This window comes from Aegilops tauschii, chromosome 2 (assembly GCF_002575655.3).
Source record: "Aegilops tauschii subsp. strangulata cultivar AL8/78 chromosome 2, Aet v6.0, whole genome shotgun sequence".
NCBI lineage: Eukaryota > Viridiplantae > Streptophyta > Magnoliopsida > Poales > Poaceae > Aegilops > Aegilops tauschii.
The window spans coordinates 439,092,993-439,106,878 of record NC_053036.3 but is presented as its reverse complement, the minus strand read 5'-3'; the positions used below and the strand labels follow the sequence as shown (position 1 = coordinate 439,106,878).

The 13,886-nt window shown below is 48.8% G+C and overlaps 1 long non-coding RNA gene across 1 annotated transcript; it reads left to right on the top strand.

Moving 5' to 3' along the window:
• The first annotated feature begins 460 nt into the window (after positions 1 to 460).
• On the top strand, positions 461 to 3,201 carry LOC120974605 (uncharacterized). The gene is made up of 3 exons (XR_005769960.2): positions 461 to 707; positions 785 to 2,015; positions 2,993 to 3,201. It is a non-coding gene; the product is annotated as an uncharacterized lncRNA (long non-coding RNA).
• Positions 3,202 to 13,886: the final 10,685 nt, after the last annotated feature.

Here is a 13,886-nt window from a genome sequence, read left to right as displayed (position 1 = left end):
TTTTAAATGTTATTTGAAATTTTCTCAGGATTTCAAAAATATTTAATGGGACATTTTATAAGTGTTAAAGTAAAATTAACAAAAATATTATATTTATTTTTATATAGTTATTTTGGACGCGAAAAATGTTCAACAATCTCGATATAACTGTATTTGGTTTCCTGGATGTTCTGGTAGTTTTATAAAATGATTTGGGTGATTGTTTTGTGCCAAAAAGATTTTTTGTCAGTAAAATAAATAGGAAAGACTGAAACCTATTTTAAACCAAATCGGCAGACCGCGCGGCCCATTCCTAAATCTCGCCCAGCGCATGAGTCAGCGTGCACCAGCGCAGAGTACCGGCCAAGGCCTAGCAGGCCGAATCAGCCCAGCACCGCGCCAACCCACGTCGCCGCTGACGTCAGCGCTCTATGACCCTCCTGTCGGCCTTCCTCCATTCCCCTGTTTGGCTGACGCGTGGGGAGCGCAGCCTTCTCCTTCCCCGAGCTGGACTCCTGGTCGCGCAGGCACCGCGCCCTGTATCTGACGGTGACGGGCCACGCCTGATCTTTCCGATTACCACGCGATTCTCACGCGTATGCACCACATCGTGACGCCCTCGATCCCTCCGCCGATTCCTCCACTCGCACCGTGAAATCGAGCGCACGATCCCGCCGGAGTTCCACTCCTGAAGCTTCTGCCGCCGTTGATTTCGTCACCGAGCGAGGGTACCGAGTCCTCTCGCCCTGCTCAAACTATCCATCCCCCTCCATCGTATCTCTGTGACCCTTTTCCCCTTGAACAGATCACCGAACGGAGCTTCTTGACGCCTGATTACGCTCGCTGTCGCTGCACGCACTTCAGCCACGCACCACCATCGCTGGAGGCAGAAACCGGCGTCGATAACCACCATCGCCATCCCCGTCGAACGCCGTGTCCACATGTCAGTCCTCCGTCGCCGGAGATTCACCGTAGATGTCGCAGTCGTCCACCGGCAGGAGCACAGCCGACGTTCACGTCGCCGCCGTCGCGCACGGAGGAAGCCCCGCCACCGTTCGACCTCACCACTACCTCCGCCGCTCGAAGCCGCACCCATCCGCCCCTTCACTCTCACCGGAGACCCGCCGGAGAAGCGCCACCGTCGACGCCCGAAACTGCCGCCGCATCATCTCTGTTGCTGGTGAGCATGCGCGCGCACAGGAACTCTACAGCCAATCGTGTGGTGACACGTAGCCATCCGCTACAGTGGACGCGACAGCATCGCTACAGTAATTCCAGAGAAGGGTTTTCCTTTTTGTTTTTTTTTTCAGATTTCAACTAAACTTCTTTTAGCTATATCTTTTAGTCTACAAATCCAATTTAGGTTATTCTTTTTCCTATGCACTCACAATGACCAGAAGAATATGGCAGAACCAAAATTTCACATGTTTGCACTTTTCATATTTGAATTCATTCAAATTTGAATTAAATCTTCCGGAGGCCTTAACTTTCAAACCGATTGTCGGAATCGAGTGATTCTTTTTGCGTCTGGAAACTTGTATCAAATACTCGTTGAATTTATTCTGTAGACTCAAAATTTCAAACTTTTGACCTGTTTGAATTTAAATTCAATTCAAAGTTTATCTCACTATAACTTGAGTTGTAGTGCTCCTATTCATTTAATTCTTTTTGCAAATGAATACCCATGTCATATGCAATATGTCAAACAACTTGCATGTTGTCCTCCAAATACTTTTGACCTTGTTCTATATTATCTCAAACTTAAGCTTTTATAGCAATATCTCTCTCTCTGTATTAACTCTTGTGAGTTGATCCTTTCACCTTTGACCTTATAGCACCACCGAGACCCATATTATAATATTAAACCTATATATGTTGATGTTGTTCAACCTTGCCATATTTTGTTGTTCTTCTTTTGGTTCTTCTATATGGCATGGTTATTGATTCCAGTTCTTTCATTTGCGATAGATTGTTCGGAGCGTGACGAGTAGAATTATCAGGAATTGTGAGTGCGACGATCTTCATCAAATATACAGGCAAGTTACACCTTGATCATCGTCCATCCTATTATTTTATATATGCATGTAGTTATATATATCACATTACTATATTATGCATGTGTAGAAATATTATGGTAGTAGGATATTGTTATTGAGTTTCACCTTAGTATGGCCTTATGTAGATCGTGGTAGTGTATTCTTGCTATGCTTGTAGACGGGGATTGGTTCTTGTATTCATCGAGATTATGCGAGGATTATATATATAACTAAATGAGTAGTAATTAAGGATTTAATTCACCTCTGGGCGGAAGTGGTATTGCGTGGTGTTGAGGGAAGGCATCGTGGGCTCTTGCACCTTTTCTAAGGCCATGCGCCCATGAGAGTGCACCCTAAGTGGAATGCCGCCCAGGTACAAAAAGATCAGACAGACTTACTAACTAGTAGCTTCCATGTACGGCCACTGGTTATATGGGCTCTGGCTTTGTTGATCAGTTGTTGGAACCCTTGCCCAGACAGTGTCGACAGATGTAGCATATATAGGTGGGATGTGGGCGTCAGGTGGTTAAGGGAACCTCTTTTGAAAGGCTTCGTCTCAATCTTCGGATTGGGTCCAGTGGGTAAAGCGTACTAAACTCTACATAGTATTAAAACTAATCATGATTAGCCGTGCCCCCGGTTATGGGCCAAATTTGAGCCACTATGCCATTATAGTTGTTGGATGATCTTGACAGATGATACTTTAATAAAAATTGAGTGGGAAACTTAATAATGGGGATAGGTTGGAATTGGATTGCCCAATTCAACCATGTGTATTAATTGTAGCAAGACAGATTAAAATTTGATTATTATATTATGTAGTTATCAAGGAAAAACTAGCTTTCTGCAAAACAACCACTACATTATCCTCTTGATATACCTTGCATATACTTGTAGGTCCGTTATATAACTCCTCTGTGACTTGCCAGTACATTCAAAGTACTGACCCTTCGTGGTTGCAACGTTTTATATTGCAGATTTTATACGATGAGTGAGTGATACGGAGTAGGGTTACGATGTCTATACTCGACATTTGCCTGTGGTGTTTATGGACTTCATGAAGATTTTATTTGCTTTTCTGCAGCATTTTGTTGTATGCTAGCTTGAGCTAGCAGGTATGTAGTATTTTAATTCTGGATCTACGATGTAATATTATGACATGTGGTTTATTCTTGATATTACATCTTGTACTGTGTGTGCTAGATATTGATCCATGGACTAGCACAGTGAGCACAGAGACATCAAATCTTATCAGGTTCGGGTCGTTACACAATGACAAAGGGAATGACGTATGTTGTCATTACGGTTTGACCGATAAACATCTTTGTAGAATATGTAGGAACCAATATGAGCATCTAGGTTCCGCTATTGGTTATTGACTGGAGAGGTGTCTCAGTCATGTCTACATAGTTCTCGAACCCGTAGGGTCCGCACGCTTAACGTTCGATGACGATTTGTATTATGAGTTATGTGATTTGGTGATCGAATGTTATTCAGAGTCCCGGATGAGATCACGGACATGACGAGGAGTCTCGATATGGTCGAGAGGTAAAGATTGATATATTGGATGATAGTATTCGGACACCGGAAGTATTTCGGAATGTATCGGGTACGTATCGGAGTACCGGGGGGTTACCGGAACCCCCCGGGGGAAGATATGGGTCATATGTGCCATAGGAGGGAGGTAGGCTAGCTCGCAAGGAGTGGCACGTGCCCCCCAAGGGAGGAGTCCGAATTGGACTAGGGGAGGGGGCGGCGCCCCCCTTTCCTTCTTCTTCTCCCTCTCCTTCCCCCTTCCCCCTCCGATAAAAGGAAGGGGGCGCCGAATTGGACTAGGAGCCCAAGTGGGACTCCTCCCACTTGGGGCGCCCCTAGGCCGGCCTCCTCCCCTCTCCCTCCTTTATATACGGGGGTGGGGGCGCCTCTAACGCACATCAATTGTTCCAGGCAGTGTGCGGCGCCCCCCTCCACCGTTTACTCCTACGATCATATTGTTTTAGTGCTTAGGCGAAGCCCTGCGTGGATCACTTCAGCATCACCGTCACCACGCCGTCGTGCTGACAAAACTCTCCCTCGACACTTTGCTGGATCAAGAGTTCGAGGGACGTCATCGAGTTGAACGTGTGCAGAACTCGGAGGTGTCGTACGTTCGGTGCTTGATCGGTTGAATCGAGAACGTTCGACTACATCAACCGCGTTAAGTAAACGCTTCCGCTTTCGGTATACAAGGGTATGTGGACACACTCTCCCCATCTCATTGCTATGCATCTCCTAGATAGATCTTGCGTGATCGTAGGGAATTTTTTAAAATTGCATGCTACGTTCCCCAACAGTGGTATCAGAGCCAGGTCTCTGCGTAGATGATATGCACGAGTAGAAGACAAAGAGTTGTGGGCGATGATAGTCATACTTCTTACCACCAACATCTTATTTTGATTCGGTGGTATTGTTGGATGAAGCATCCCGGACCAACCTTACATGACCACGTCCATGAGACCGGTTCCACTGACAGACATGCAACTTGTTTTGCATAAAGGTGGCTGGCGGGTGTCTGTTTCTCCAACTTTGGTTGAACCGAATTTGACTGCAGCCGGTCCTTGTTGAACGCTAAAACAACAAAATTGACGAAACATCGTTGTGGTTTTGATGCATAGGTAAGAACGGTTCTTACTAGAAGCCTGTAGCAGCCACGTAAAACTTGCAACAACAAAGTAGAGGATGTCTAACTTGTTTTTGCACGGCATGTTGTGGTGTGATATGGTCAAGACATGATGTGATATACGTTATTGTATGATATGATCATGTTTTGTAAAAGTTATCGGCAACTAGCAGGATCCTTATGGTTGTCGCTTTATTGTATGAAATGCAATCACCATGTAATTGCTTTACTTTATCACTACGCGTTAGCGATAGTTGTAGAAGCAATAGTTGGCGAGATGAAAACGACGCTACGATGGAGATCAAGGTGTCAAGTGATACGTCTCCAACGTATCTATAATTTTTGATTGTTCCATGCTGTTTTATTATCAACTTGGATGTTTTATAATCATTTTATATCATTTTTGGTACTAACCTATTGACATAGTGCACAGTGCCAGTTGCTGTTTTTCCATGTTTTTTACATCGCAAAAAATCAATATCAAACGGAGTCCAAATGCCACAAAACTTTACGATGATTTTTTTATGGGCCAGAAGAAAGGCAACGGGCCCTGGTTTTTCCTGGGGGGTGCCCCGAGGGGGGCACTGTCGGTGTCAAAACCGGTGGATCTCGGGTAGGGGGTCCGAACTGTGCGTCTAAGGTCGATGATAATAGGAGGCGGGGGGCACGATGTTTACCCAGGTTCGGGCCCTCTCTATGAAGGTAATACCCTACTTCCTGCTTGATTGATCTTGATGAATATGAGTATTACAAGAGTAGATCTACCACGAGATTGTAATGGCTAAAACCCTAAAAGTCTAGCCTGTATGACTATGATTATGATTCTTTTCTCTACGGACTAACCCCTCCGGTTTATATAGACATCGGAGGGGACTAGGGTTGTATAAAGTCGGTTACAGGGATAGGAATCTTCATATCAGGACGCCAAGCTTGCCTTCCGCGCCAAGGAGAGCCCTATCCGTACACGGGAGAGAGTCTTCGGTCTTGTATCTTCACAGCCCATCAGTTCGGCCTACGTACCATAGTCAGAACGCCCGAGGACCCCTTAATCCAGGACTCCCTCAGTAGCCCCTGAACCAGGCTTCAATGACGAGGTGTCCGGCGCGCAGATTGTCTTTGGCATTGCAAGGCGGGTCCCTTCTCCGAATACTGCAACACAGTCTTCAGACACAACGAATGTGTCCGGCTCTGCAAAACAAATACCACACACTGCCGCAGAGGGCATAATATTTTACGAGTCCAATCTGCTGACAACTTTTCTGTAACGTGATATCACGTGACCACCCGGTTATTATATCGAACCGTTTTTTAGCCTGTCGCTCCATGTTCCGAGACGCGGTTTCATTGGCACGTCTTGTCGAAGCAGAGATCGTGCCCGCTTATTCCGGGATCCTCATCAATACGAGTGTGGGTATCCCAACCGTCCTATTGGCATGATTACTTAAGAATAGGCAGATTTTAAGGCTTAGGAGGAGGCGTTCGGTATTCATTGCCTTTATAAAGGGACTAAGCCTTGTCTTGCTTCTTCACGCCAACCCTTTCCTCAACCTCGAGCTCCAGCACCCAAGGTTCAATCTAATTTCTTCGAGCTTCCCAGTCATGTCCGGACCCATCTCTCAAGGTCGGTGGATGGCTTCTTCTGTCACAGAGGGGGATATTGCGAAGCTCCGGGCAGCAAGATACCTGACCGCGGAAATCCCCCACCGGCTTCCTGCCGAATGGCAGGTTATTTCTACTCCCAGATCCAGCGAGAGGGTCGTATTCGTCTCCCACTTCCTCTGAGGGCTAGGGTTTGCTCTCCACCCCTTCGTTCGAGGGCTCATGTTCTATTACGGGCTAGATTTTCACGATCTAACTCCGGACTCCTTTCTTCACGTCTCGGCGTTCATTATCATATGCGAAGCCTTCCTCCGTATTCCCCACACTTCGTCTTGTGGCTCAAGACCTTTAAGGTGAAGCCGAAGGTAGTCAATGGGAAACAAGCGGAGTGCGGTGGTGCTAAAGTGAGCAAACTTATCAACGGTTTTTGGCTAAAAGGATCCTTGACAGAATCTTCCGACTTATGGCAGCAGGAGTGGTTTTACATCACTGAACCCCGCGGCACCAAGTGGGCGGCTACACCCGCGTTCCGATCTGGCCCTCCAATTCAGCTCGCATCATGGATCAATAAGGGGTTGGACTGGGATCAATCGACGAAGTGCAGACTCTACAGAGCCGCATCCGGAGCCTTATTGAGAAGGACACCGGCCTCATCAACGTAATGCAAGTAATGCTAGTCCGCCGGGTTGTGACGCCCCCGATTCAATCATACACTAATCATACACGCAAACGTGTACGATCAAGATCAGGGACTCACGGAAAGATATCACAACACAACTCTAAAAGTAAAATAAGTCATACAAGCATCATAATACAAGCCAGGGGCCTCGAGGGCTCGAATACAAGTGCTCGATCATAGACGAGTCAGCGGAAGCAACAATATCTGAGTACAGACATAAGTTAAACAAGTTTGCCTTAAGAAGGCTAGCACAAACTGGAATACAGATCGAAAGAGGCGCAGGCCTCCTGCCTGGGATCGTCCTAACTACTCCTGGTCGTCGTCAGCGGGCTGCACCTAGTAGTAGGCACCTCCGGTGTAGTAGGAGTCATCGTCGACGGTGGCGTCTGGCTCCTAGGCTCCGACATCTGTTTGCGACAACCAGGTAGAAGGGAAAGGGGGAAAAGAGGGAGAAAAGCAACCGTGAGTACTCATCCAAAGTACTCGCAAGCAAGGAGCTACACTACATATGCATGGGTATATGTGTAAAGGGCCATATCGGTGGACTGAACTGCAGAATGCCAGAATAAGAGGGGGATAGCTAATCCTGTCGAAGACTACGCTTCGGCCACCTCCATCTTGCAGCATGTAGGAGAGAGTAGATGGTAAGTTCACCAAGTAGCATCGTATAGCATAATCCTACCCGGCGATCCCCTCCTCGTCGCCCTGTTAGAGAGCAAACACCGGGTTATATCTGGCAGTTGGAAGGGTGTGTTTTATTAAGTATCCAGTTCTAGTTGTCATAAGGTCAAGGTACAACTCCGGGTCGTCCTTTTACCGAGGGACACGGCTATTCGAATAGATAAACTTCCCTGCAGGGGTGCACCACATAACCAAACACGCTCGATCCCATTTGGCCGGACACACTTTCCTGGGTCATGCCCGGCCTCGTAAGATCAACACGTTGCAGCCCCACCTAGGCTCAACACAGAGGTCAGCACGCCGGTCTAAATCCTATGCGCGCAGGGGTCTGGGCCCATCGCCCATTGCACACCTGCACGTTGCGTACGCGGCCGGAAGCAGACCTAGCCCCCTTAATACAAGCGCGAGCTTACGGTCCAATGCGGCGCGCGCCACCCAGTCGCTGGCGTCAAAAAGAGTTTCGGCTGATACCACGACGCCGAGTGCCCATAACTGTTCCCGCGTAGTTGGTTAGTGCGTATAGACCAAATGGCCAGACTCAGATCAAATACCAAGATCTCGTTAAGCATGTTAAGTATCCGCGAACGCCGACCAGGGCCAGGCCCACCTCTCTCCTAGGTGGTCTCAACCTGCCCTGTCGCTCCGCCACAAAGTAACAGTCGGGGGCCGTCAGGAACCCAGGCCCACCTCTACCGGGATGGAGCCACCTTTCCTTTCAGCCCCTCATCAGAATCACTTGCGGGTACTCAACGAGCTGACCCGACTTTAGTCACCACATGTGTCATGTATATAAAGTATATAGTATATACCCGTGATCACCTCCCTAGTGATCACGGCCCGATAGTATAGCATGGCAGACGGACAAGAATGTAGGGCCACTGATGGAAAAACTAGCATCCTATTCTAAGCAGTAGGATAGCAGGTAAGGGTAACAACTGTAGCAACAATGACAGGCTATGCAGCAGAATAGGATTAACCGAAAGCAGTAACATGCTACACTACTCTAATGCAAGCAGTATAGAGAAGAATAGGCGATATCTGGTGATCAAGGGGGGGCTTGCCTGGAAGCTCTGTTGTACAGGGAGAAGGGTCGTCGGTGACGTAGTCGTACTCGGTGGCATCAACGCCGGTCTCGGGGTCTACCGGAGAAGAAGAGGGGGGAAGAAACAGTAAATACGGAGCAAACAAAGCATCACAAAACATAACGAGGCAATATGCGGTGCTAGGTATGCCCTAACGTGGTAGTAAGTGGTACCGGCGAAGGGGGGAAACATCCGGGAAAGTATTCCCGGTGTTTCGCGTTTTCGGGCAGATGAACCGGAGGGGGAAAGTTGCGTGTTCGCTATGCTAGGGATGTGTGGCGGACGAACGGGCTACATATCCGGATTCATCTCGTCGTTCTGAGCAACTTTCATGTACAAAGTATTTTCATCCAAGCTACGGTTTATTTTATATTAAATTTCAAAGTTTTAATTGATTATCCAATATTATTATTATTTTTAATTAAACCGAATTGACCAAGTCAGTATGACTGGTCAAAGTGAACAGTACAGTGGGTCCCGCTTGCCACTGACTTAGATATTTTTTTGTTCAACTTATTTTTTAGTTTAACAGCAGGTCCACATGTCATATGCTAGCTATTATCCTAACTATTAATTAGACTAAGCTAGCACCTAATTATGGGCTTAATTATCCCTAAGCTAGCCAGCTACACACACTGCTGCTCACACACTCACGCACACACACACGCAGTACGCACACACGCTGCACACACTCACACACTGCTCGGCCATGGCCGGCCGTAGCAGCGGCGGCAGCGTGCGGCGGCATCGACGAATAGTAGCGGTTTGCAGGCAAGCGCAGCAGCACCTAGCGACAGCAGCAACTAAGCAGCGCAAGCAGCTTAGCAGGAGCAGAGCAGCAGCAATAAGTAGAGCAGCAGCAGTTCGCTAGGAGGAGGAGCAAATACGCGGGCGCGTGTGCACGCGCGAGGCGCGGCCAGAGGACGGCCAGCGCGCGGTCGGTCGCGGTCAGGGGGCGGCGCGGGGCGCACATGGGGCGACCGTGGTGCGAGGTGTAGGCGCCGCAGGGCGCGCCGTGACCGCGGCCAACGGCCGGAGCCTGGGGCGGCGTGGGGCGGCGACAAACAGCGTTGGGGAGAGGGGCAAAAGGGGGGAAACGGGCGGAGGCTCACCCCGGGGAGGCCGTGGACGAGCTCGGCGAGGCCGGGAGGCGCTGACGGTGGAGATCGATGGAGATGACCGCGGCGGCAGTGTAGTGGAGGAAGTGGCGATGACGAGCCTAAGTGGCGTTCCTGCTCGATTTGAGGCGCGTAGGTGAAGGTGACGAGGTTGGGGAGGCTCCTGGCCACCTTGTAGCAGCTCGGGGAAGCCTTGGAGAACGGCAACGACGACACGGCGGCGACGGGGGTCTCGGGCGGCTACTGTAGTGGAGTAGAGCGAGGTGAGGAGGAGAGATGTGAGGTCCAGAGGGGGGGTTGGGATCGATCTAGGGTTCGTGGGCGACGTAGTTATAAGCCCAGGGAGGCGACGTGGAGGGCATCCACGGCCATGGCCGTCGTGGATGTGCGCCACGCACACCCTCTATTCCTGTAGCGGGAGGTAGGGGAAGGTTTTGGTGGGCTGGGCCGTGTGGCCACTTATGGCCCAGTGGCACCTTAGTTTAGGTCCATTTCACTTTTACCCTTTTCTTTGTATTTTTAGATCCTATTTTCTATTAGGTTGCGCCATCAAATGATTTTTGTTATATATGAATTTTGCCATACAATTACTACGTAATATTTGTGGAAGCCACAAAAAGTTTGGAGCTTAACTAAACTCATTTGAATTTTGCTTAAATACAAATGGATTAAAAAGGCTGTTTTGGGTATTTTAACTAAGCTAGGGGTGATTTAATATTCCAGATAATATTGGATTATTTATGAAAATTAGTTAGTGAATTATTGCAACCCAGCAAACATTTTTGTTTTACCGTTTGCAGAAATAATAAGTTGACTTTCTTTTCAATTTGAATTTGAATTCGGTTTGGATCAAAGTGAGGTTTAGAAATTTAATTGGGATGACATGGCACCATTAGTGTGTGGTTACTATAGCTTAACTACCGGGGCGTTACACGGGTCCTACCATGCCAGCGGCGGCCTCTCCGCCTGTGGGAGTTCAATCCGGAAGGACCACGAACCCTCCAGCACTTCTTCGGCACAACGCACAAAGGAATGTGGAAATTATTCTTCGGGACACAAAAACAGTGGTCGGATACTACAGAGGACGTCGGCCTTGACTGCAATCATCCGGATACCTCGGTAAGCACTCGACTCCTGAACACAGCTTAGTTAAACATCTCATAATAAGATACAGAGAAAACCATCTCCTTCCAGGGCTGCATAAAGAAGGCGGAGCGAAGAAGGTGTTCGGCCCCCCTTCCTGAAGACTCAGCTAGTCTCATGTTAACAAGGATGCTGGTCCCGGCGCCATACCAGGTGCCGGTGAAAGAGGACAATAAGGAGAGCGGGGGAGCCAAGAGTAGCCTCCATTCCGAAGGTACACCAAACACTGGGTCCGGGGAGATTAAGGCTCCCTCTTCCGAAGACAAAAGACAAGGAGAAGCTGACATCCTTTCTCCCCATGGTAAGAAAAGGGCCGCCTCCGAAGATTGGGAGGTAAAGGCTCCTAAGCGAGGCAAGACTCCCCTGTCAGGCGGTTCGGGTTCGGAAGGCGATGTTGTCGCACAGTTCCTCCATAAGGACAAGCCTTCAGCCGAATCATAAGTGAACAAAGTGTTTTAAACATATCCCGTTCCTTTTCCTGTTACAAGGGTGACATCTAGAAAACATGTTTTGCAGTCCGACACACACTCTTCCTCAACAATCCTCCTCTTCGGGGGATCTTCTTCCGAAGATGATGGAAATCGAGACGCCTCCACAAGCTTCCTCGCCCAACAGGGTGGACGATGTCGAGGTGTTGTCCCGGAGGATATCTCCCGATCAACAGAGGATAATGGAGACAACGCCCCAAGGTGAAACTTCGGCCACCCGGGGTCCGGGGTGTGCGGTCCCTCCGGGGAGTAAAACTAAAGGCTCCGGACTATCTGGTTTACAGCCGGAGATGACTCTAGGGTCAGGCAAACATATCCTTCCAAAGGGAATCCATGCTCCCACAGCTGCTTCCAGGAATCCGGAGGCGTCGGATACACTGATGGACATGTTGCGATATTCGTCCGTCTCAGAGGAACATCGTACCTTGATGGGTATGGTGGTTGAGAGGATTCTGTCCGTGAAAAGCGGATTGAATGAAGCTTTCATGAGCCTGCTAAGAGGCTTCGAGGTACGTAATGTTATGTTTTCGATTGTGCTCTACGCAAAATGCACCTGTGTATAGATAGTAGCCCCTGAGACTCTGGTTGGCATCCAAAGGGAGGCACTCAGAGGATTGAAAAAGATGCGCCCAGGAAATAATCTAATTTAATTGGAATGCAGGCTGTTAACTCCATGACGACTGCCCACGCTACAGAGGTTGCAGATCTGAAGCAAAAAGTTGATGTAGCGGATGACAACATCACGCTTATTAACACGCGACTCGACAAGGCGCAAGGTATGTTTTGGGGCGGTCATTGTATGTATGTATAATAACATGAGCACGAAGCTAGAATTATATTCGGAGACATACGTATCTGCAGATAGTGCTGCCGCGGTGGAGACCCTTCGGGCTAACTTGCCCGAGCCAAGGAGCAAGCCCGGGTGAGTAATGTAGCTGCCAAGAAGGCAACCGATGAGTTAGAAGCCACACAGGCTGCTCAGCGCCAGTGTGAGGATAGAATGTCTACTATGGCGCGAGAGCTAAAGGAAGCCACTGTCCGGTGCGAATTCCTCGAGAGGGATAACAAAGCCAAAGCGGCCGATCTCGAAAAGGCCTTACAAGAGGCGAGAGAAGCACGATCTGAGTCTAGAGCGGCTCGGGAAGAGATCCGGCAAGCTGGGAAGATAGCGGCCGGTAAGCCTTTCTTATTGCAGACTAAATTCGGCGATCTGAAGTATTCCCCGCTTAATCAAATGTGGAGCTCTCCAGACGCGTTCTTGGACTTGCCTAAGAGCGCCTCCGATGCGGCGCAGTTTTACCAGGTGCAAGAAGGGTATGCAACGGAGAAAATTTCTGGTCACAATTCGGCACGCCAAAGCGCCCGCTGTTACTAAACGAATAGATGGCCCAGTGGGCCGAGCTCCACAAGATATCTGGTTCTGCCATGATGGACGTCGTGGTTCGGTTGTGGCCGACGGAGCCAATTCCGAATAGTTATTTCGGTTTGGTGCAGCGACTTGTTGATGCGGTGCCGCGTATCGACGCGGTTAGGCGGTCAACGTGCATTGAAGGTGTACGGATGGCCTTTGCCCGTGTCAAGACATACTGGGCGAAGATGAAGGCCACCGATATTGCAGCGAAAAGTCCACCCAAGGGCAAGGCGCATCACACGCCAGAGCATTATTTCGAGGATGTGTTAGAGGGTGCCCGCTTGATAGAGGGTCAGTGCTCGAAAGAGATGATATTCGAGTGAAATGTAGTGAAATTATTAAAAACAATATTATGGTATTTTAAGGCTATGCCTAAAAGTTTCGGCTCCTCCTGTGCGGCCGTTTTTGTATAATCTGAAAGTTTTCCAGTCGTCAGCTTCACCCCCCTCGCATAAAATACGGGGGTGTTCGGAAAGGCACTTGATCACTCTTGACCCAACGTCTTGGTCCGTGAAGGAGGTGTCAAAGCAGTGAACTAGGCAATCGGACTATAGGGCTTTAACACTTTCACTTAGCCATAGGAGTTTAACGGTGGGTCTACGATATAGCCCCTGGTATGTACGCAGTTATCCGAATATGGTGCGTTACATAGGTGACGAGAAGAACGGTCCTTCGTGTAATATGACTGGAATCGCAGAAGATTCTAGAAAGTCATCGAGTGGGTGACCAGCTCTCGCCGCATCATGACAGTCAGTTTTTGGCTTTCTCTACTGAGGTGCTCATCCGGATAAACCGGGACACAATCGCAGTAAGCACAGGAGCCGGGCAACCCAACTATTGACCAAAGACATGATTCGGAGCTGGTGCATATAAGGCCAAACTCGTGACGCTGAAGAGTGATGTAAAGCTGTTCGGAATTGTCGGCAACTCATTTGTTCCCATATAGAGCCCCTGGCAATCTGTGCCGAGGTGCGAATGTGAAACAACCGGCGAAATTCAGCTCTTTAGAAA